This window comes from Erinaceus europaeus, chromosome 10 (genome assembly GCF_950295315.1).
Source record: "Erinaceus europaeus chromosome 10, mEriEur2.1, whole genome shotgun sequence".
Lineage (NCBI taxonomy): Eukaryota > Metazoa > Chordata > Mammalia > Eulipotyphla > Erinaceidae > Erinaceus > Erinaceus europaeus.
In genome coordinates, this window is record NC_080171.1 from 49,305,506 (window position 1) to 49,329,552 (window position 24,047).

The following is a 24,047-nucleotide window of genomic DNA, read 5'->3' on the forward strand; positions in this document are numbered from 1 at the left end:
CTGCATTATAATTTGACATCTGTATATTCTACATCATGATCAGCAGCACCAAAACACTACCATCTAGTTCCCATCTGCAAATTTATATTTTTAGATTCTTTATACATTGATTAAATTTTTGGGGCCAGGTCGTGGAGCACCTGGTTGAGCGCATGTTACATTGATTAAATTTGGCCAGCGCACTGTTTGGGTCCAGTGTACTACATACAATTCACTATTTTCTTACCATCACTGGGCATTTAAGTTATCCTCTTAAGTTGCAAGAGGTCTTTCTAAGCCCTTTTTTTTTTTAAGGTGAGAAGACTGAGGTCTTTGACATGAAAGAGGATATGTTCACTATATAAATGCTGTGAACCTGCTCGGTTCTGATTTAAGACATAACTGTACTTATCATCTGAGTTTCGAATGAGATGACAAATAGGCCTCACAGGGTTGTGTAAACTTTTCAGTGAGGTTTTAGATTATGCTTTCTAAAGTGGAAGCAGTGATTCTTACCTTTCAAGGGACAAAGATTAAGTCTGAACTCAGTTCTTCTTAAATTAATGTGTGTCTCTCCTTTGTTACCAGAACAGATTCACATTTAGAGCCAGAAGGATGAGGAGCAGGGTCATTTAGGACCTCATTTGCCAAAGAGAGATCATCTGAGAGATCCCAGTGGAAGTGAGAGAGCTTTGGCCTGGCTCTATTCTTTGGGATTATACTTTTCCAACATATTTCAGGAGATAATACCATTGTTTTTATTTACATTCTCATACCACATTATAGGAATGGATAGAGTTTTTAGATTTAGTTTTTGGATTGTCAGGAATAAACAATAATGATCAGGGCTTTCCTTTTTCTTTCTTTTCTGTTGTTGGTTTTTCACTTTGTTTTGTGTTGTTCTGTTTTGCTTGCTAAATGTAACTTCAATTTTTAAAAGGAAAAAAAACATTTATAATTTGGCATCTATTACCACGGGGCTGGTATGAGAAAGAAAAAAATGTATGCATTTTTTTTATATTATGTGATAACAATACATTCCATTGTTATCACATAATAGCATACCCTTAAAGCTTAAATAATCTATTCCAATGCTGTATTAGATTGTGAAATAAACACCCTGGCCTGCATTGATATTATTACTATTTTTATCTGTTCAATACAGAGAGTGATACTTTTGTGTTTCTATTTAACTCAAAGTAGGTGTTTTTGTTTCTTGGATAACTATTGAATCTTGAATGACTATATGGTGGATTGGACCCTTCCTAGGGCCAGGAGGCACTTTAGTATGCCTGGTACAAATTAAACAATTTGAGTCTTCAATCTCCACATGAGGTTATTTTTTTTCTTCCTTCCTTATTCTTCCCTTATAAGTAGAAGTCTTTTTACAACATAGGGTAAGATCTTTTGAAGTAAAATGATTATCATTTATTTCTCATGAATTAAGGTGGCAGAATCAGAGAGGACAAGCTTCTCCTTTGATGTAAATCAGTTCTTTTAAGGCAGCTCTGATTTCACATTAATTAAAAAATACTGTCATTGAGCATAGCTGTGAAAGTACACCTTTTCTTTAAAACTGCTTAAGCGTTTGTATGATTCATGAAACATTTTCTTAGGAGGTGGTTTTCTGGTTTGTCTTTTATTTTTAGATTTCCTGGTGGGATGTTGGAGTGGAATTCATATATTTGGTCCTCTGCTCATTAAGCAAATTATGTTTTTCCACGTTTAAATTTGTCAAGAAACAAAAACAATCAAAACAAAAACAACAATCCATTTGCTCATGCAAATTGTATTCAGGATAAGACATTGCATTTTTGTATTTCCCTCAAGTGTTTCAAAATACACATTAAAAAAAAGAAACAATGGATGTTCTTGCAGTTACTGTTAGATTTATGATTTCCTTGTCTTTTCTTTTTGGTTATTGCAGCATACTATGTGTCAAAGATATAAATATTACTTTGAAAATCCCTACCAACATTATGGAGCCATGAAAAGGTCTCTTAAAAGCTGCCTTGTGCAGAATACCAACATTATGGAGCCATGAAAAGGTCTCTTAAAAGCTGCCTTGTGCAGAAATCCATCCCAGCCTGGACTCATTTCCTCAGGGCTCTCTGGATGTCAGTGGATCCAGAAGTCTAAGCTCATCTTACATCAAGGAAGGGACTAAGATGGAATGCTACAAAGCTGACTAGGAGGTAGTGGTCTCTAAAATATAGTTCTACAGCTCAGACTCCTGTGCTGGATGTCAAGACTGTTGCATCTACTTTTATTTATAAAAGAGAAACTCAGTCCAGTCCTTTTACCCAGTGAGTTTATCTTTGCAAAAGTCCCAATAGGTCCTTTCCTACAGGTGTAAAACATTGTAGAAGGATGAGATATTGCTTTGATTATCCTAAGTGTTGTTACACTGAGGCCTTTAAGACACATCAGTTCCAAATACCCAGGTCTCTACTCTAACCATAGAGTGATGCTGGAGCCAGGCACTGGTGGTCTAGATAGAGCGCTCACATGACTACTAAGTGATACCTCTGTGTACACTGCCCCCATCACTTTGCTCAATAAATCACATGACCTTCAGTAAAATCATGGCATCAGTTGTACCATAGTGCTATATTTTATCTTTTCAAATCATGCTTGTGACTCTTAAATTTTTGAAAAGTCACTTACTGATTCCAGACGCATTCTTCTTACATATTCAATGGGTAGAGTGCTAAAATCTTCAGATTTCACTAATGTACTGTGTTTCAGTGTTGTTTGTGATAGAAAATCACTTGCTTGTGATCTCCCTACTCACTCAGAGCAGTTCTGTTGACAACCATCTTCCATCTTTCTATGGAATAAGATACTGGGAAGACAGGTGTGGTCCAAGGCAAATTGTTATTGCAAGTAAACTTTATCTACAGCTTGTGGAAATCAATCACAAGACAAATGATACTATGCTCATGATTCTGAGAGATCCCAGTGGAAGTATGCTGAGGTCCAAGAGAAGAAAAGGTCAGATTAATCTCAAATAGCCCGAAGGTATCTACAGGGATTGCAGGAGCTACTCAGCAGACTTACTCAGTGTTTTTGTCAGTAGACTGAGAAGAAGGGAAATGAATTTTGTGCGTGTGAGAGACAGAAAGCTAGAGACCAAGTTTAATTGCCAGACAATCTAAAATGGTCCAGTGTCTAATTTCCTGAATTCTTCACTAAAGACTAGTTGTTTTCTGAAGGCAAAACAAACCATGTTAGGCAATGACTAGAAGCTAAGATGAATCTGTACAGTCTTTCAGGTTTCCAGGTGCAGTGTAATTATAAACAAGAAGGTCTGCTTGAACCAAGGTGACCCTAATTATCTTTATTAAAAACACAGATGGGGAGGCAATAGAATGTAATGAACAACAAAAAATTACTCTTAGACCAGAACTATGTTTAAGTATAAACTAAGGACTTGGAAAATTCCATTATTGGTAAATTCCCCTGTATTTAATTTTTCACAGCTTTAATATCTTAAATCTCTCCTCTAATTTAGGAGTTATTATGATGTAGAGGTTGAGGCTTACTACCAAATCACCTTTATGTCACATTCTCTCATTTATTAATTGTGGAATACTGAGAAAATTATTTAAACTCTTTAAGTCTCAATCTCAATCTCTCTCTCTCTCTCTCTCTCTAAAAGCTGATCCATAGGACTGTTGTGAGAATTTAAAAAGGCAATGTATCACAAATGCTTAGCTGTGGATTTGACAAGTATTAAACATTTGATAAACACTCTTTCTGTTACTTAATTTGGGTGGTCTTGTTGACATCAACAGAAGTGAATCCAAAGTGAACTTCTTCACCTTCAGATAGTGAGTTTCTCATCTCTATAATCTGTCATCATGGAGGTCTCACACAGGCATTATTTCACTAGCCAAGAGAAACTCTTGAAATATAGAGAGAAACAGAAAGACAGATATAAAAGGAGACATAGCCACAATAGCAAGCTTCATCGGTTTTGACACTCCCAAGTGGCATGTCAGGGTCTTAAACCTGGGCTACATACATAGCAGGACCAAAACCTTGCCAGTCTTCCATCTTGTTTTTATCAGCTTAGCTTCTTCTTATAGTGACATTGTATTTGATAGTTCATCCAAACCATTTCCAAATATCCTAGTGAGTGAGCTACCAACACAATCCTTGTGGCATCTACTGATCCTTGGCAAAGGAAATGTCTAATTAGAAGCACGTAAGCCTCCCCCCCAAAGGATGGCTTTTTTATTTTAGCCAATAATCACTGAGAAGGAGTTTATTAGGCATATAAAGAAATAAGATGTTAGTCATTACGTTCTAATTTCTTATAAAAGCAAAATGTTCTACACATCCACCTTAGCTTGTGATGTACCTATTTTTATTTATTTATTTATTATAATATTTTTAAATTGTCACTATAGATATTTCTGGGACCTAGTGACTGCATGGCAAATCTACCACTCCTGGCAGCCATTAATTTTTCCTTTTTATTTAATTTTATTATTTTGGAGAGGGACAGAGAGAAATTGAGAGGAAAGGGAGAGATAGAGAAGGGGAGAGAAACAACTTAAAAGCACTGTTTCACATGAAGCTTCTCTACTGCAGTTGGGTACCATGTGATGCATGTATTATAAAATCTATTATTTCCTTTTCTACCAATTTAAGCATTCAATGGATTAACAAAATATAATGTGTTATAGCCATTCAAGACTATACAGTGTTTTACACTTTTAAAGCACTTTATAATATTCCTATAAGGCATAGACTTTCAATAATTCATAAGTTTCTCATAGAGTCATGAGAATTTTCAGAGGAGTTGACCTAGCCCATGCTGTACTACATTGATGAAATAAAAAACTTTAGAAAAATATTTTGGCAAATATACTTTAGTTAGATTACACATATAAATGAAGTATACTCTTCTAGTTTACCTCCAGCTGACTTCATGCTTCATTAAAAAAGAGGAACCTCTAAACAGAAGTTGAGAACAGAAGAACAGAAAAGGAAACTCAAAGCAGGATTTGACTGAATTTGGATGAGGGTGGATTTTAGGCTTCAAAGGGGGAGGGGGGCTAGGAAGAGGATGGGACACAGTCTTTTGGTGGTGGGAATAGTGTTTACGTGCACTCCTATTAATTTATAGTCATATAAATCACTATTTAATTAATATGAGAGGGAAAAATTGATTCACTGTCTCAAACTTTAATGCACAGACCATAGGCCGATTCTTTGATATGTTGACGCTCTTAAAAGCTTAGACTAGGGAGAACAGAAGCAATCAATGGCACAGATATATACAAATTATGTCAAAGGACATAAATTAAGATGATGTTGTATATGATACAGAAAATCTTAACAAAGGGATATTTCAAAGTTAACCCAATTGCCAAATAATGTGATTATAGCAATAACTATCTATAACCTTCTTAAACTCTAAGACAGCAGGAATCTCCCACTTCTTCTATAGAGCCTATATATTCCCCCACTCCTGGAACCTCTATGGTGGGGCTAACTTTCCTGCATGCTTCTCTCAATTCATACCAAATGATACTGCATCTGCCGATCATAACCTAATCAATGCAAGGAGTACCACCTCAGCATGCTTCTCTTCAGACTGTGTCCAGAGACATCAGGCATGGAATGCCAACCCTTCACCCTCATTACTTGGGTGAGACCTTTCCTTTCATAGGATTCTCTAATTCCATTCCAGGTGGTTCACTTCCCAACAAAGTCTCAAAATTTAGATATAGACCATGTCCCCTGAGATAGAGCATAGGTTCACATGTATCCATAAATTAGGGCAAAACATATACCTCAAAGCAAAAGTATACAATAGTCTGCAGTGAGTCAGTAGAAAGTTCCTAATGAAATAGTATCTAATTAGACTTAGATACCCTCCTCACCTATTACCTATTACACTTCCCTCACTCACTCCCAATCTATCCTTATCAAAGCAAGGACTGAAAAATCTGAGTAAGGGCAAGAGACTGGCATACTTTAACAATGACTCTTTAGTCACTATCAAGCCACCTCATCAGCTGGGGCCTTAGTCAGGGAGTCCTGACTTTCCCAAACAGACATAATGGGCCTAAACCTCGAATAAATCCCTCTCTACATTATTACTGGTCATCTATATTAGGAACAACACAATAGGCCCCTCTGTGGGCCCCCATGGGACTTTGCCCTCAACTTGAATCAACAATGGTAGTGAATGTTCCTTTCTCCGAAGGGAGGCAGGACAACATACTCAATGCTACACCTGAGGAAGATGGGTTTTGATATTGGGGCAGCTTGGGATATTCCTACTCATGACCACAGAATGTGAGCTCAGATCTACAGGGATGCTGGGTCACATAGGCTCCTAAGCTGAACATGGGCCCCAGATCACATCCAATCAGTGGAGTTTACAGTCAACAATATTTATACATCTTTCCCATATTATGGAGCTACTGTCTTCCCTGATGTGGCTTTCTGGTCTTTCTCTAGCCATGATATCATTTCCCTAGACAATAATTAGGATCCACCTGCATATCAGATTTTAGGCTCAGGGGAAAACAAAAACAAAAAAAACTAGTATAGCCACAGGCCCTTTGGAATATAACTAAAATATGCCTACTAGCTATCTACAAAATGGAGGACACCCCCCCCCCCCAACTCTACATCTACACTATTCCAGCCTTTAGGTCATGATTAGTCAACAATTTGTTTGGCTTTGTATGTTAAATCTCTCTTCAGCCACCAGGTTCCAGATGCTAGCATGATGCCAACCATACTTCTCTGGACAGACAACACCACCAATGTGTCCTGGAGCTCAGCTTCCCCAGAACCCCACCCCACTAGGGAAAGAGAGAGGCAGGCTGAGAGTATGGATCTACCTGTCAATGCCCATGTTCAGTGGGGAAGCAATTACAGAAGCTGGACCTTCCACCTTCTGCATCCCACAATGACCTTGAGTTCATACTCCCAGAGGGTTAAAGAATAGGAAAGCTATCAAGGGAGGGGGTAGGATACGGAGTTCTGGTGCTGGGAATTGTGTTGAGTTGTACTCTTCTTGTCATTGTTTCTTTTTTATAAATTAAAAATAAGTAAACAAATAAATAGAGGAACCTAGATATCCATAATGTCAGCATATGCTCTGTAGTATAATCATTTTTCACCTGTGCCTCTGGCATCAGTTAAGAACTTGAAAGCTTTGAGCTCTTGGTTCTAAACTTGTCTGAAATTAAACAGACTGCCATTTACTTAGTCTTAAACAAATAAAAAGAAGTATTTTATTCATGCTATGAGTGAATAAAGCAAAGTTCAAAGATTTTTTTTATTGCCCTAAAATAGCCAAAATAAAATTAAATCATGATCTTTTTATCTTCAAAATCTTTGCTTTTTTTTTTTGCCCCAGTGCCTCCCTAGAAGGTCAGGAGAAGCTGTGAAACTCTTTCCAGATGTCACAATATTCACCAAAGCAGAGACCCAAAAAGCCAATATACATATAAAAAAAAAAGATGTTCTGTGTCATTGTTAGTTAATGCAAATGAAGACAACAATAAAATAACACCTCACTCCTGTGAGAATGCCATACATCAGAAAGGATAGTTACTGCAAGTGCTAGAGAGGTTGCAGAAATATAGGAACCCTCCTGTACTGCTGGTGGTCCAGGCCCTGTGGAGAGCATTCTGGAGAACTCTCAGAAGGCTAATAATGGACCTACCCTATGACCCAGAAATTGCTCTCCTAGGTATATATCCTAAGGAATTAAACACATTCACCCCCAAAAGATCTGTGTATACTTATGTTCATAGCAGCACAATTTGTAATAGCCAAAACCTGGAAGCAATCTAGGTGTCCAACAACAAATCAGTGGCTAAGAAAGTTGTGGTATATATACAGAATGGAATACTACTTAGTTATCAAGAATAAAGAAGTCATCTTCATCACATTTTGGATGGAGTTTGAAGGAATCATATTAAGTGAGATACACCAAAAAGAGAAGTATGAACATGGGATGATATCACTCATGGAAAGAATTTAAGAAATAAGAGCAGAAAGAGGAAATACAAAGCAGAACCTGGACTGGGTCTGGTGAATTTCTCTAAAGCAAAGGACTCTAGATAGTAGGGGTTTCGAGTTCTGGTGCATGATAGTGGAAGAGGACCTTAGCCAGGGATGAGAGTGTTTTGCAGAAAACTGAGAAATTTTATCAATATATTAACAATTGTATTTACTGTAAACCATTAATCCACTCCATTAAAAAAAAAAGAAGAAATGGTTTAAACCATACAAGGAATATGGATATATAGAGAAGTAGGGAATGGACTTCAGAGGAAATAATTATGTCCAGCAGTTTCACAATAGAGAGAATAGTAGGGTTCTTGGCAGGGAGAGAGATATTGAAAAGCAATTAGCTAGCAAAAATTATCTGCAGCCATGCACAGCACTAGAAACACTCATGGTCATACCACTAATTCACTCAGTCACATCCTCAGCAAGCTTTCATTAAGCATGTAAATCTCTGTGTTTTGCACTAGGAATTCAGTAATATGGGATTCCTGCCTGTCTTCAAAACTTTATAGCTAGAAGCCATATATGGTAGCCAAGGAAGGGAGTAAGAGACAGAAGGAGAGAGAAGGAGAGATCTGGAGTGTTGATATTGAAATTTCAGAATTTTAATTTCTTCTAGAGTGTTATCTATATGACAAAAACTCCTAGAAGTGAAGTTTTTTTTTTTTTTTAATTTAAATTTTTAATTTAAGAAAGGATTAGTGAACAAAAGCATAAGGTAGGAGGGGTACAACTCCACACAATTCCCACCACCCAATCCCCATAACCCACCCTCTCCCATGATAGCCTTCCCATTCTCTAGCCCTCTGGGAGCATGGACCCAGGGTCGTTGAGGGTTGCAGAAGGTAGAGGGTCTGGCTTCTGTAATTGCTTCCCCGCTGAACATGGGCGTTGACTGGTCGGTCCATACTCCCAGTCTGCCTCTCTCTTTCCCTAGTAAGGTGTGTCTCTGGGGAAGCTGAGCTCCAGGACACATTGGTGGGGTCTTCAATCCAGGGAAGCCTAGCCAGCATCCTGGTGGCATCTGGAACCTGGTGATTGAAAAGAGAGTTAACATACAAAGCCAAACAATTTGTTGAGCAAACATGGATCCCAAGATTGGAATAGTGGAGAGGAAGTGTTGGGGAGGTACTCACTGCAAACTCCAGTGTAATCCTGCTTTCAGGTATATATTCTGCAGTAGTTTATGGACACGTGTGCGCATACGCTCTCTCTCACAGAAACTGGTGTACGTCTAGGCTATGGGACTTTGTTAGAAAGTGAACCACCCGAGATGAAATTAGAGTGTACTATAAAAGGAAAGGTCTCACCCGAGCAATGAAGCTGAAGGGTTGTCATTCCACACGTGAAGTCTCTGGATACACTCTGAGGTGAAGCATGTTTAGATGGCAATCGTTGCTTTGGTTAGGTTGTGATCGGCGGATGCAATATTATTTGGTATGGATTGGGAGAAGCATACGGGAAAGTGAGCCCTATCCATGGGTGCCAGGACTGGGGGAAGTAGGGGCTCTATAGTGAGGATGTGAGGTTCCTGCTGTCTTAGGGTTCAAAAAGACAATCAATAGTTAATATTATCATCACATTATTTGTTAATTGGGTTAACTTTGAAAAGTCCCTTTGTTATGGTTTGCTGTACAGTACCCAGTATCTTGTACATAGCTGTGCAGAAGTGAAGTTTTGTTTTACAATTCCTATGCGAAAGGATATTTTGATGACTAGCAGAAAATCTTTGTATAGTGGAAGTAAAAGGAACACCTAGCCAAAGGACAAAACAAGCTTCTGAATTGGGAGCAAAGAAAGTTGTCATTCAGCATTGATCTTCCTCTCCTTTCTGAGGGGACACCTCACATAATTACAGATTCCCTGACTTAATGAGGCTTTCCCCTTGGGACTAGTACAATTACTGGAACAGGGAGACAAAGAAATCAGCTGACTGGTAAATAACATTGTATACTTTATGTATTGTATAAATGCTGTTTTTTTTTTTTTTTACTTATGTTATCTCCCTTTATGCTTGAACTCTACTGCAACTGGAAAAGTGAAGCCAAACACGAGCTTTTTGCATAAAAGGAAAAAAAATATTGCCTTTCAAAACTGCAATTGAGCCCAGAATAGAAAGCTAGAATTTATTACTCAGATCAACCTCCCTTTCCTTCAAATAGAATCAGTATTACACTAACAGAAGTGAGGAGACAGTAAAAAAGCTAAAAGCTGACTTTCTGCTATGCAGGAAGGTTTTGAATAGAAGAAAGTCTAGAATAATAGTTTGGATTATTTTAAATAGACAAGGTGAACTGGAACTGGGTAGGGTTGTTTGAGTCTGCAATAGAAAACATCTTTTTTACATTTTTTTACATTTTTCCAAATGTATTCTATCAGATTAGCTATCTCTTTACAAAAACAGTTCCTATAAGCAGAGCACCCAGACTTATCATTAATCTCAATTCACCCCAAAGCCATATCAAACAGCTCTGTCCATTGGGGACACAGTTTCAGAGGTAGCTCTAAATACTGATTTTCTCATATATCAAAAATGAGGTTCATGGAAGGCAACTGACTTGCCTAAGGTCATACAGCCTGAAATATGGTAGGTAAGAGACCTGAGCCTTAATCTCCTACGCACAAAGTTTATGGCTTCCAACAACCTGGATTTGTTCTTTCTACTTTAATCCAGGAGGCTCTGCTATTGAAACAGCTGAGAAAAGAGAGACTGATCAGCAATCACAAAGCTATTCAGGTGCACAGTTCCTTTCTGAAGAAGGATATCTTAGCCTAAAGGCAATGTATCCAATCATCCATAAAAGAGCAAGAATGTGATATCTGAACCCATTGTGGTAATTATTTCATATTATACATAAATCAACATCAAACTATCGTTCTGTGTGCTTTAAAGGCATACAATAATGAATGCCAATTATTTCTCAATAAAGCTGTAGAAAACATGTCTTGTTACCCACTCAATAATTTGTTTAATGAGCATTTCCTTGAAGTGATTTAAATGAGATAACATGTACATTTTTTTTCATAATGTATCAATCATATACTAGACACTCACTTAGTTTAAATTCAAAGTTTGGCATCTTCCCTGCTTCTCCTGTATCATCTCATACTACTCTGAACTAGACACGTTGGTCTGCTTTAAATCTTTCTGATATTGTTAGATAGTCTCACAATCCCAGTATAACAGATAAAAAGTGAGCAGTATAGGGAGGTTAAGTAACTTGATTAAGGTCAGACAGCAAGTTGTGGGGGCAGTGAAGATTCAAATCCTAATATCTTGGCTTCATAGCCTATATTTCACTCAGCTGACTCCTCCAAGACATTAAGTAGGTGAATAGAAAACTATTCCAGTGTTGATATGAGGCTTGGATGATTTGGTGTACATATAAAGCAAACAGACCATGACTAAGCCCACTAGTGTTATCACCACTATTTATTACATAGACTGAACATCAAGAACCAGCACCTCAGGGAAATTTCTCTGCTCCTACTGTCTGGATCAATTCCCTCTATTGTACCCTCTTATAAAAACATGCACCCTCCTTTGGAACACTTACTTGAATTTATAATTATATGTAACTATTTACTTAATATTATATTTTCTGTTATAGCCCAATCCTGATAAAAATAAGCAATGTTAAACAAACAAACAAAAATCCAACTAAGTAATTTCTTGAATGAATGGAAGAGTGAATGAAAAGCTCCTTGCTCCATGACAGGCCTACAGTTTTTTTCCTCTTGGTGGGAGAAAAATCTACTTCTTTGTTTCTCTTCATACCATCTTGGGACTCTCACGCATTTCCCACAGCTAATCTACATGGTGTTTACAGGTGCCCTCTGAAAACCACCCACTCGCTGGTTTCTAAACTCAGCTAAGCTATGTCTCTGAAATGTCAGCCTCGCCCGTTAAGTCTCCTTCTCAAAAGAAGCGAGAAAATCAGACAAGGAAAGTTTTCAGCTCCTCTGCTCTTGGTGCCAATTGTATAATGAATCTGTGGGCTTGAGTTTATTTCCAGATTTAGACCCAGTCTGAGCACAATGAAGGCTACCAAACTCATCCCAGTGGATCTAAAACCCATTTTTGACTTTTAGAGAACACAGATTTTTCTGGGTTTTATTATTGGTGAATAGGAACAGAAAATTTAAGAAAGCTAGTGAAGTAGTTTCTGTTCATCCACCATGTTTCCTCTTGTGTAGAGTGGTTCTTTAGAAACTGTACCTTCTCAGGCAGAGGAGACAACATAATGGTCATGGAAAAGACTTTTACTCCTGTGGTTCAGGAGGTGGCACAGTGGATAAAGCATTGGACTCTCAAGCATGAGGTCTTGGGTTCAATCCTCAGCAACACACGTACCAGAGTGATATCTGGTTCTTTTTCCCTTATCATTTCTCATGAATCAATAATAAAAAATTTTTTTAAAGACTTTCACTCCTGAGGCTTTGAGGTCTCATGTTCAATTATCTGTACCATAAGCCAGAACTGAAAAGGTCTCTTAGTGTATCTTTTTCTCTGTAACTTCCTCATTAAAATAAAGCATTTTAATTTTTCTTAAAGAAACTATCATTTCTTTCTGCTCCTATAACCGTATATAATATACAAATAGTTCCCTTGCCTTTTGAAGGAGTGATTTATGATTTCTTATCAGATTAAGAAGCATACATTCCTGCAAAATTTATCTTTTAGGATTCCTTTCTATTTTTTAATGTTTAATTAGTGATTTAATATTGATTCGCAAGACTGCAAGGCAATAGGGGTACAGTTCCACACAGCTGCCACCACCAGAGGTCCATGTCCCATCCCCTCCACCAAAACCTTTATCCCTCTGGGAGTTTGGGCCAAACTTCCTTTTGGGGTGCAGAAAGTGAGAGTTCTGACCTCTGCAACTGCTTTGCTGTTGGACATGAGCATTGGTAGGTTGATCCATACCCGAGCCTGTTCCTATCTTTCCTGTAGACTTCCTTTATATAGAACTTGTTTATTTATTTGTGTTAGTATTGAGATATAATTTAGATATTATATTAGACTCAAGTGTTCAAGATAATCACTTTTCATCATTTAATTACAAGAGTTACGGTTTTCTATGTAGTTGCTGACATATGGGTACAATCTCTTACCTCCCTGTGGTAGGTGTCTGCAGAACACACTCATTCCCAATTTAAATCCTTTTCTACCATCATGCACCAGGTCCCATCTCTTCTTCATCCCTACCCTTGCCGCCTTCCTCAGAGTCCTTTGCTTTGCTTCAATATACCACACCCAGTCCAAATTCTACTTGTTTTTCCCTTTTTGTCCTTAAGTTCCTCCTATGAGTGAAATCATTCAGTATTTGTCCACTTCTTCACTTATCTGACTTAACATGCTTCCTTCAAGTTTCATCCAAGATGAAGTAAAGGAAATGATTCCATCCCTTAACAGTGGAGTAGTATTTCATTATGTCTATACCACAGCTTTCTTAGCCACTCAGCTATTGTTGGATATTTGGATGCTTCTCAAGTTTGAACTATTACATATTGTGCTACCATGAACATAGATGTAAACAGGTCTCTTAGTGTATGTATTTTTTGTTTCCTGTGCATAAATCCTCAGGAGAGAAACTGCTGGGCATACGGGTCATAAGGCAGGTACATTTTCAGTATTCTGAAATATATCCAGATTTTTTTCTACAAGGGTTGAACCAATGTACATTCTCATTAGCAGTGTAGAATGGGTTTTCCCCCTATACCCTTGCCCAACCTTGTTTATGTCCTTTTAAGTGTATAGTATTCTCACAGTTGTAAAGTGGTTCCACACTTCCGTCTTCATTTTCCTGATAATCAGTCACTGAGCATTTTTTTAATGTATTCATTGACCCTCTGGATATCTTCTTCGGTGAACACTCTATCCATGTACCTGCCCCGATTTTTAGTATTTTACTTATTAATTTATTTATTTTTGGTATGTCTTTTGCTAAGTTTCATGAGTTACTTTATGTATTATGGTTATTATCCCTTTAACAGATCTAGGGAATATAAAGATCTATTCCCATTCTGTAGGCTGTCTTTCTGTTTTGGCAATAGTTCCTTTTTCTGTGCAGAAGCTTTTCATTGGCTTATTTTTATTTTTATTTTTATTCCTTTTGGACTTGAGTCTTTGAGGAAATTTATGAAGCATAGATCATGAAGGGTTCTGCCAATAATCTCATCTATGTAGTTGATGGATTCTGGTATAATGTATGTGTCTTTAATCCATTTGAAGTTGACTTTTGTGTATGGTAAGATGTGGTGGTCCAGTTTCATTTGTCTGCATATTTTTAACTCAATTTTTCCAACACCATTTATGGAAGAGAATCTCTCCATTAATGTTTGGGCTCCAATATCAAAAATTAGTCAGTATATATATTTTTAATTATCTTTATTTATTTATTTATTTATTGGATAGAGACAGGTAGAAATTGAGAGGGAAGGGGGTGATAGGGAGGGAGAGAGACAGAGATATACCTGCAACCCTGCTTCACCACTTGTGAAGCTTTCCCCCTGCAGGTGGGAACCAGGGGATCGAACCTGGATCCTTGCATATTGTAACATGTGCACTCAACCAGGTGGGCCACCACCAGGCCCCAAGATAATATTTTAATATATGTGTGTATTGTGAAATAATCACCACAATATATCTAGTTAGCATCTATTATCACATACAGTTGTAATTTTATGTATTTTGATATAAGCTTTTAAGATCTATGCTATCTTAGAACTTTCAAACATACAATATATTATTATTAACTACAGTCATCATGTTGCATATCATATCACTGGGACTAATCTATTTTATAAGTAGAATACTGTAGGGGGTGCGGGCAGTAGTGCGATGCACAAAGATCCCCCAGCTCCACACCTATGGGGTGGGGAAAGGTGGTTACTTCACAAGTGGTGAAGCAGGTCTGCAGATGTCTATCTTTCTCTCCCCCTCTCTGTCTTCCCCTCCTCCTTCAATTTCTCTCTGTCCTATCCAACAACAACAACAACAATAAAGAAGGTGGCTGTTTGGAGCAGTGGATTCATAGTGCAAGTGCTGAGCCCCAGTGATAACCCTGGAAGCAAAAAAAAGTAAAATATTATAGCTTTTTAATACCATCCTTCATTTTGTCCATACCTCACTTCACCTGACCTATAGCTTATTCTGTTTCAATGAGTTGAGTTTAATTTTAGTTTATTAAAAACATTTTATTTACTTATTTATTGAGAAAGATATACATAGATTTTTTTTTAAAAAAAACAACATGCTTACTCTTGGCTTCTTTGAATGCTAGGGTGCAGTATTTCATTCACTTCCATTCGGGTACTATGAAGTTCTGGTGAAATGTCTACAGCAAGTATGTCTGCCTACTCTCTCCAAATCTCCTTTCCAATGTCTCTGATGTCTCTCAAGTCTCTAATGTGTCACATAGATTCAATGTCTCTAGGGTATGGGTATGTGTACACAACCAGTTCTCTCAAGTGTAAATATCTTATAGGATATACATAAATATAAACATCTTAAAGACAGGATTAGATGTGCTATCTCTAATTCTAGTGATTATATAAGATTCTGTGTTTACTCTGCAAACCCTGACTTTATTCTAAGGATGAAGGCATAATTCAGGGATATCAGATAAGACAGGCTTCATGTTAGCCTGAAAACCTGTTCATCACTGTGTCTACCCTGATAGAGCCAAAACATCCCCCTGGAGGCTGCAGACAGAACTACAGAGGTAGCAAAGAATTTCTGACATACCTAGCATAATGCATAGCTGTTAGCAATTTAGAAAAATACTTCTTCAGAAAAATAAGAGTTATTATAATCAGAGGTCCTTCAATACAAAGATACCAGAGCACTGCTTATATCTGATATATAGTGGTGCTGGAGGTTGAGCCTTGAACCTCAGAGCTTCTGGAACCAAAGCCTTTTTGCATAGCCATTATGCTATCTGCCCAGCCATTATTTTAATTTTTAGATTTCCCATATAAATGAAATAATAAACCTGGCCTATGTTGGCCAGAGATGAAAGCTTTGAATTGGCACAATGAAAAGAAAAAATAAAATTGAAGTGCTGATATTGGAAAAGACTGCAAATACAGTTCTGCATTCTCTTCTCCAAACCAGTGAGGCTAGATAAGAGTTCAGAATTCAGAACATTTACAGCTTTAGAAATGGTATATATATGGTATATATATGGTGTATATATATATCAGTGGATACAGGACATCAGAAAGACTATTATCTTCACAAGGTGGGAGCATATAATTACTGAAAATAATCTAATATCAGATTTTATTAGGTTTTGCCACCAAATCATTTTGTAGAATATTTTTCAAGAGTTTTGATCTTTAGTACTCTGTGGATTTCAGAAATAATGAGAAGGGATTCTGCTCCACTTGGGACATCCTCACACCCCATCTCCAAGATCTGGTGGGGAGAAGTATTGGGAGGAGACACCAGGAACAATCAGATGGACCAATGGAAATAGGCCAGTTACTGCATCCAGAGTGGAGGGAGGTGGCTTCCTAGGGATTAAAGGCCTGGAATTTGTTCAATGTTTAGTACATTTTTAAATGATTATTCAATAGAGCACTATATTTTGTCCTGTAATAAAAATATAAGATATAAACTATACTATCAGGTACATAATAAAATATAAATATATAGACAAAAAATACTATATAATGTACACCAACCAACTTCAGGAACAAATGTGAAATGAGATACTTAAGCTGAACTTCTGCTCTGCTGTTTTCCATGATCAGAATTCTCATATAGTTCCATAATAATGACTCTTCAGTGAGCTGGTTGGAACTTGTAGCCATTGATAAACAAGTAGGATACTCAATAAGGGCCTGCTGTACTAGCCTATTTCTTCCATAGGAAAACATCAGAACTGTCTGGATGATGTAGAATACTAACTTGAAAATGCTGATTAATTTGGACACATAAGCCCTCTGTCAGTGGTCAACCACACATGTTCTGCAGGAGGTGAATGGTGAAATTACCCTTCCGCCCACTTTTCCCACCCAAGATAATATGGCAAAAATTAGTTCCTTATGTTCTCTGTGAGAAGGTCATACTATTTCTTGACTTTGCTAAATTTGAACTTCATTTCATCAAATATTTAATGGCAAAAAAAAGAGAAAGAAGGAAAGAAAGAGAAAAAAATTAGAAACTTCGACTTATATGCAATTAAAACTGAAAGTTCAGGGAGTTGGGCGGTAGCTCAGTGGGTTAAGCGTAGGTGGCACAAAGCGCAAGGACTGGCGTAAGGATCCTGGTTCGAGCCCCTGGCTCCCCACCTACAGGAGAGTTGCTTTACAGGCAGTGAAGCAAGTCTGCAGGTCTCTATCTTTCTCTCCCCCTCTCTGTCTTCCTCTCGTCTCTCTATTTCTCTCTGTCCTATCCAACAATGACAACATCAGTAACAACAACAGTAATAACTACAACAGCAATAAGAAAACAACAAGGGAGACAAAAGGGAATAAAAACAAAAAAAAAAAAAAAGAAGAAGAAGAAACCTGAAAGTTCTGTGTTGTCTGGTCCAGGAGGTGGGGCAGTGAATAATGTTGGACCCTCAAGCATGAGTTCTTAAGTTTGATCTCTGGCATCACTTATACCAGAGTGATGTCCAATTTCTCTCTCTCTCTCTCTCTGATCTTCCTCATTAATAAATAAATTAAAAATTAATAAATGAAATCTTTGACAGAAGAAAGTATTATTTGGGTGTTGACAGAAATGGGCTAGGACAAACAACAGAGGAAACATGAGAAAAAACAGGAACTAATGTTTCTAATGAGGCTCCAGAAATCCATCTCTGTTAGAATAGATACACTTCTCCTTGACACTGTTGACCAAAATGTGAGCTTGTGGGCGCAGCAAAAGTTTTGTTTATTTCAAACCAGAGCACAGTGGAAGAAATGTATATAAATCTCAGAACTATATATGTAGTATTTTATAGTTCTTTTGCAACTAATGTGTATAGCAAACACAAAGAATACTGCAAAGATTTCATACCACAGAAGATATTCAACTAACCTCTCTCTTGTTCCCACATCCATCTTTAAATTTTTACCATTTAAAACACAAATATTTCTTCACTCTTTACTAATTCCATAGAACTGTTGAATTCATCACCCTTTAAAAAATAAAACAAACAAAAAGGATACTTTCTTATTATCTTTATTTATTTATTTATTAGAAAGGCACAGCCATAAATTGAGAGGGAAGAGCATGGTAGAGACAGACAGACAGAGAGACACCTGCAAGCCTACTTCACCACTTGTGAAGTTTCCCCCATACGGGTAGGGACCAGGGCCTCGAACCTGGGTCCTTGTGCATTATAAGATAGGTGGTCAACCAGGTGTGCCACCACCTGGCCCCACCAAAAGGATATTTTAAGAAACCTGTGATCTTTAGCCCACAGTTGAGAAATAGCTGCTACTAATATGGGTATGCATATTTTCAGCCTTTGTTTCTATGTACTTGGGGATCATACTGCAATCATGAACTTTGACTTTTCCTTTCTTTTACTAGGAGTATATATTGACATTTTTCTCAAACAGCATAAATATTTCAGATGATTTTAGCTTTTTTAAAAAAGGTTTTTTTCTGCTAGAGGTAAAGAGAAGTAGAGAGAAAAAGGGAGACAGCTATAGCACTGCTTCATCGCTCAGAGGCTTGAGTCCACGTCCTTAGGCATACTAATTGTGTGTGTTCTGCTTCATGCACCTCCACCCTGGCTCCTGATTCCAGTTTAAAGAACCAGTGCTCACTGCTCTCAGTTCCTTTTTTTTTTTTAATGAATTGCCACCAGGGTTTTTATTACTGGTGCTTGGTGCCTGCACTATGAATCTATCATTCCCAGCAGTGACTTTTTTCCCTTTTTTTTCTTTCCATTTTATTTGATAGCACAGAGAGAAATTGAGAGGGGGCGGAGAGAGAGAGGGAGAAAAAGAAAGATAAACACCTGCAGACCTGCTTCACTACTCATGAAACTTTCCCTCTGCAAGTGGGGAGCAGAGGGGCTTGAACACAGGTAATGTGTGTCCTCAACTGCGTGCACCACTGACTACCCCTCCTTCAGTTCCTTGTAAGTTTACTTGTGCCTCATATGCAAAATAATTTTCTTTTTTATATTTATTTTTTAATTTTTTAATATTTATTTTCCTTTTTGTTGCCCTTTGTTTTTTTATTGTTGCTGTAGTTACTGTTGTTGTTTTTGGTGTTGTTGTTGTTAGGACAGAGGGAAATGGAGAGAGGAGGGGAAGACAGAGAAGGGGAGAGAAAGACAGACACCTGCAATTCTGCTTCACCACCTGTGAAGCAACTCCCCTGCAGGTGGGGGAACCGGGGGCTCGAACTCGGATCCTTAGGCCGGTCCTTGCGCTTTGCCCCATGTGCACATAACCCACTGTGCTACTACCCGACTGACGCAGAGTAATTTTCTAAATGAAGTGTTAAAAGAAAACATAAGCATGAACATTTTTACTAGTGATTTATCAATGGTTTACAAAAATATAAGATTTCAGGGGTATAGTTTTATTCCTTGGCCACCACCAAATTGTGTATTCCTCAAAAATGTGTCTGTTCAGGGCCAGGCAGTGGCACATCTGGTTGAGTGTACACATTACCATGTGCAAAGGTCCAGGTTCAAGCCCCTGCTCTCCATCTGCAGTGGGTAGGGGAAACTTCTTCACTGAAGCAGGTCTGCAAGTGTCTTTTTCTCCTCTCTCTAAAATTCTCTCTGTCCTGTCAAATGAAGAGACTACAAAAGGAATGGGGGGGGATAGGAAGTGTATTCACAGTGCAGGTATCAAGCCCCAGTGATAATCCTGGTGGCAATTTTTTTTAAAGGAGTCAGTTCATCTTATTATTTTCACATGAAACAAATTATAAAATGTATATATTCAATATTAGTATTTTCATTCATCACTACTCTAGCACATACATCTATAAGGGAATCTTTATGCTTATTGATGTAGCTTTTATGATGGGTGGATGAATAAAGAAGGGAATGAAATACATTGAACACTTCTAGACATTCTATTGTTGTGTCCATGGTTTTTTGTGGCTCTAATATAGAAATGCAGGGATCTGACAGATGTTGATCTACTATCTAGCTTTGCAATCCCTCCATCATGATGCTAAACTTAAATCGCTTATTTAGTGTTATATCTTTAGAGCACATATATGCAAGATTACACATACACATGAGCACACACATACACACAACCATCTTCCTTGATTTACATACCTGTTTGGATTTTAAAATAAAAATAGTTTACAGGAAAAAGGAGGGAAACACTGCGGGGTTCCTTAGACACTACACAGATAGTCCTAATGGTCCTATATTCATTTTTGAAATAAGAAATAGCTTTCCCACAGTCTTTTTTTTTTTTTCATGAATGGGGCTTCACCACTCCAGACTGATGTTCTCAGAGAGAAAGACAGAGATAGACAGAAGGAGAGAAAGAAAAACGCCATATCACTGAAGTTCCCACATGGTTTTTACATAGCAAAATAGGAGGCCTGGCCCATATATTAGTTCCAGGATACATAAACAATAATGTGGAGAACAGTTAAATGAGATGTGAGTTAACATTTAGCTCCCATTTCACTTAAAATGGACTAAGTAGTCTAATCTGCAATATACTGAAAAGTCTTTATGAGTTAAAATATCTTTTTATTGCCTCTTAATTCTTTCCTTCAGGATACAAGGTCTTCAGTCCTGGTAGCTCAATCACAACTACCCTGGGGAAATTTAAAAATAAATGTGGATGGAAAGGGTATATGGACCTCTGGTTGTGGGAAATGTATGGAATTGTACTCCTCTTATTCCACAATCTTGTTGATAATTATTAAATCACTATTAAAAAAATATGTGGATGTTGGGTGTCAGTCAAGCAGATGGACTCAGAATCTTAGTGGAGAAGGGGGCTTGGCTTTAAAAAAAACTATGGTTCATGCCCCTGACTCCCCACCTGCAGGGGGTTGCTTCACAAGCAATGAAGCAGATCTGCAGGCATCTATCTTTCTCTCCCCCTATCTTTCCCTCCCCTCTCCATCCTATCCAACAATGATAACATCAATAACAACAATAATAACTAAAACAATATAAAAAGGGCAACACAAGGGAATAAATAAATATTTTTCAAAAAGTAAAATAAGAATACAGTTAAAAAAAACTAATCCTCAGATGAGTCTAAATGTGTAGTAAAGGTTGAGAAGAATTTCATTGTAATATTAACATTATCTACTGAACTCATCCCCCCAGTAGTGTATAGAGACAGTGCACACAACCTTAGCTATTACTGTTACCTTGCAATGAACAGAGACTAAGAGAATGGACTGTAGGTAATGTGCTACCTTGCCATGTGCAAAACCCAGTTTCAAATCCAGCCCTCATTCACACTGAAGGAGGTTTTGATGCTGTGATCCCCCCCCCCCCGATTCTTTGCATTCTCTGTCTCTACATTAAAAATACAGGCTACCCCCACACCTATGTAAACCTAATCTTTGATAAGGGAGCCCAAAGTATTAAATGGAGGAAGGAGGCTCTCTTCAAAAAATGGTGCTGGGAAAACTGGGTTGCAACACACAGAAGAATGAAACTGAACCACCTTATCTCACCAGAAACAAAAGTCAAAAGTCAACTCCAAATGGATCAAAGACCTAGATGTTAGACCAGAAACTATCAAATACTTAGAGGAAAACATTGGTGGGAAACTCTCCCTCCTAAGCCTCAAGAACATCTTTGATGATACAAACCCAGTTGTAAGGAAGACTAAAACAAAAACAATTCAATGGGACTACATCAAATTGAAGAGCTTCTGCACAGCCAAGGAAACCATTACTCAAACAAAGAGACCCTCACAGAACAGGATAAGATCTTCACATGCCATAAATCAGACAAGAGACTAATCAACAAAATATGCAAAGAGCTCAGGAAACTTAGCAACAAAAAAGCAAATGACCCCATCCAAAAATGGGCAGAGGATATGAACAGAATATTCACTACAAAAGAGATCCAAAAGGCTAGCAAACACATGAAAAATTGCTCCAGGTCACTGATTGTCAGAGAAATGCAAATAAAGACAACATTGAGATACTACCTCACCCCTGTGAGAATGGCATACATCAAAAAGGACAGCAGCAACAAATGCTGGAGAGGCTGTGGGGATAAAGGAACCCTTCTACGTTGCTGGTGGGAATGTAAATTGGTCCAAACTCTGTGGAGAGCAGTCTGGAGAACTCTCACAAGTCTAGACATGGACCTTCCATATGACCCAGTAATTCCTCTTCTAGAGATATACCCCAAGGACTCCATAACACCCAACCAAAAAGATATGTGTACGCCTATGTTCATACCAGCACAATTCGTAATAGCTAAAACCTGGAAGCAACCCAGGTGCCCAGCAACAGACGAATGTGTGATATATAATGGAATACTACATAGCTATTAAGAACAATGAACCCACTTTCTCTGACCCATCTTGGATGGAGCTAGAAGGAATTATGTTAAGTGAGCTAAGTCAGAAAGACAAAGACGAGTATGGAATGATCCCACTCATAAACAGAAGTTGAGAAAGAAGAACAGAAAGGGAAACTCAAGGCAGAATTTGACTGAGTTTGGAGTAGGGCATCAAAGCAAAAACATCTAGGTTGAGGGTGAGGGTGATGTTCAGCTTCCCTGGGGTGGGGGGAGGGGATGGGATGGGACACAGTGTTTTGGTCATGGGAATGGTGTTTATGTACACTTCTATTAACTTGTAGTCATATAAATCACTATTTAATTAATATGAGGGGAAAATTGATTGAATGTCTCAAACTTTTTAATGCACAGATCATAGGCTGAGTTTTTAAAATATTGACTCTCTTAAAAGCTTAGACCAGGGAGAACAGAAGCAACTGATGGCATTATTCTATAAGACACAGCTATATACAAATAATGTCAAAGGACAAAAATTATGGTGATATTGTGTATGATACAGAAAATCCTAACAAAGGGATTTTCAAAGTTAACCCAATTGCCAAATAATTTGATTACAGAAATAACTATCTATTGCCCTCTTAAACCATAAGACAGCAGGAAACTCCTGCTTCCTCTATAAAGCCTATATTTCCCCCAGTCCTGGAACCTCTAGGGTGGGGCTCACTTTCCTGCATGCTTCTCTCAATTCATACCAAATGATATCGCATCTGCTGATCCCAACCTAATCAATGCAACAAGTACCACCTCAGCAAGCTTCATTTTAGACTGTGTTGAGATGTCAGGCATGGAATGTCAACCCTTCAGCCTCATTACATGGCCACCAGGTTCCAGATGCTACCATGTTGCCAACCGGACTTCCCTAGGCAGACAACCCCACCAATGTGTCCAGGACCCCCCACTTTCCCAGAGCCCCACCCCACTAGGGAAAGAGAAAGACAGGCTGGGAGTATGGATAGACCTATCAATGCCCATGTTTGGCAGGGAAGTAATTACAGAAACCAGAGCTTCCACTTTTGCACCCCATAATGTCCCTTGGTCCATGCTCCCAGAGGGATAAAAAATAGGAAAGCTATAAGGGAGGGGATGGGATATGGAGTTCTGGTGGTGGCAATTGTACCTCTCTTATCCTATGATCTTGCCAGTGTTTCCGTTTTATAAATAAAAATTAAAAAAAAAAATAGAAGTAGATGAAACTGCTAAAAATTCTATCAAAAAAATGAACTGGGTTGTAAACAGAGACAGGGCAAAAGGAAATTCTATTTAAAATGCACTGGAGGTTACTATGCTGAATCGTTTTTCAAATGAGACCTTATTTACTTCTTACAGTACTCTCTAAAATATAAGCTAGTAGGCCCCACAACATTTAAAAAAAAAGAAAAAAAAAAGCCTTAAGGCCATCAGACAAATTTCCACTAACTCAATCGGCAAAGTGGAGTTAAATTCATGCTCCTTTATTTCTCTGAAGCAGCGCCAAGGACTTCACCTTCCAAAGAATCCCTGAAACCAAATCTTGAACCTAGGAACATG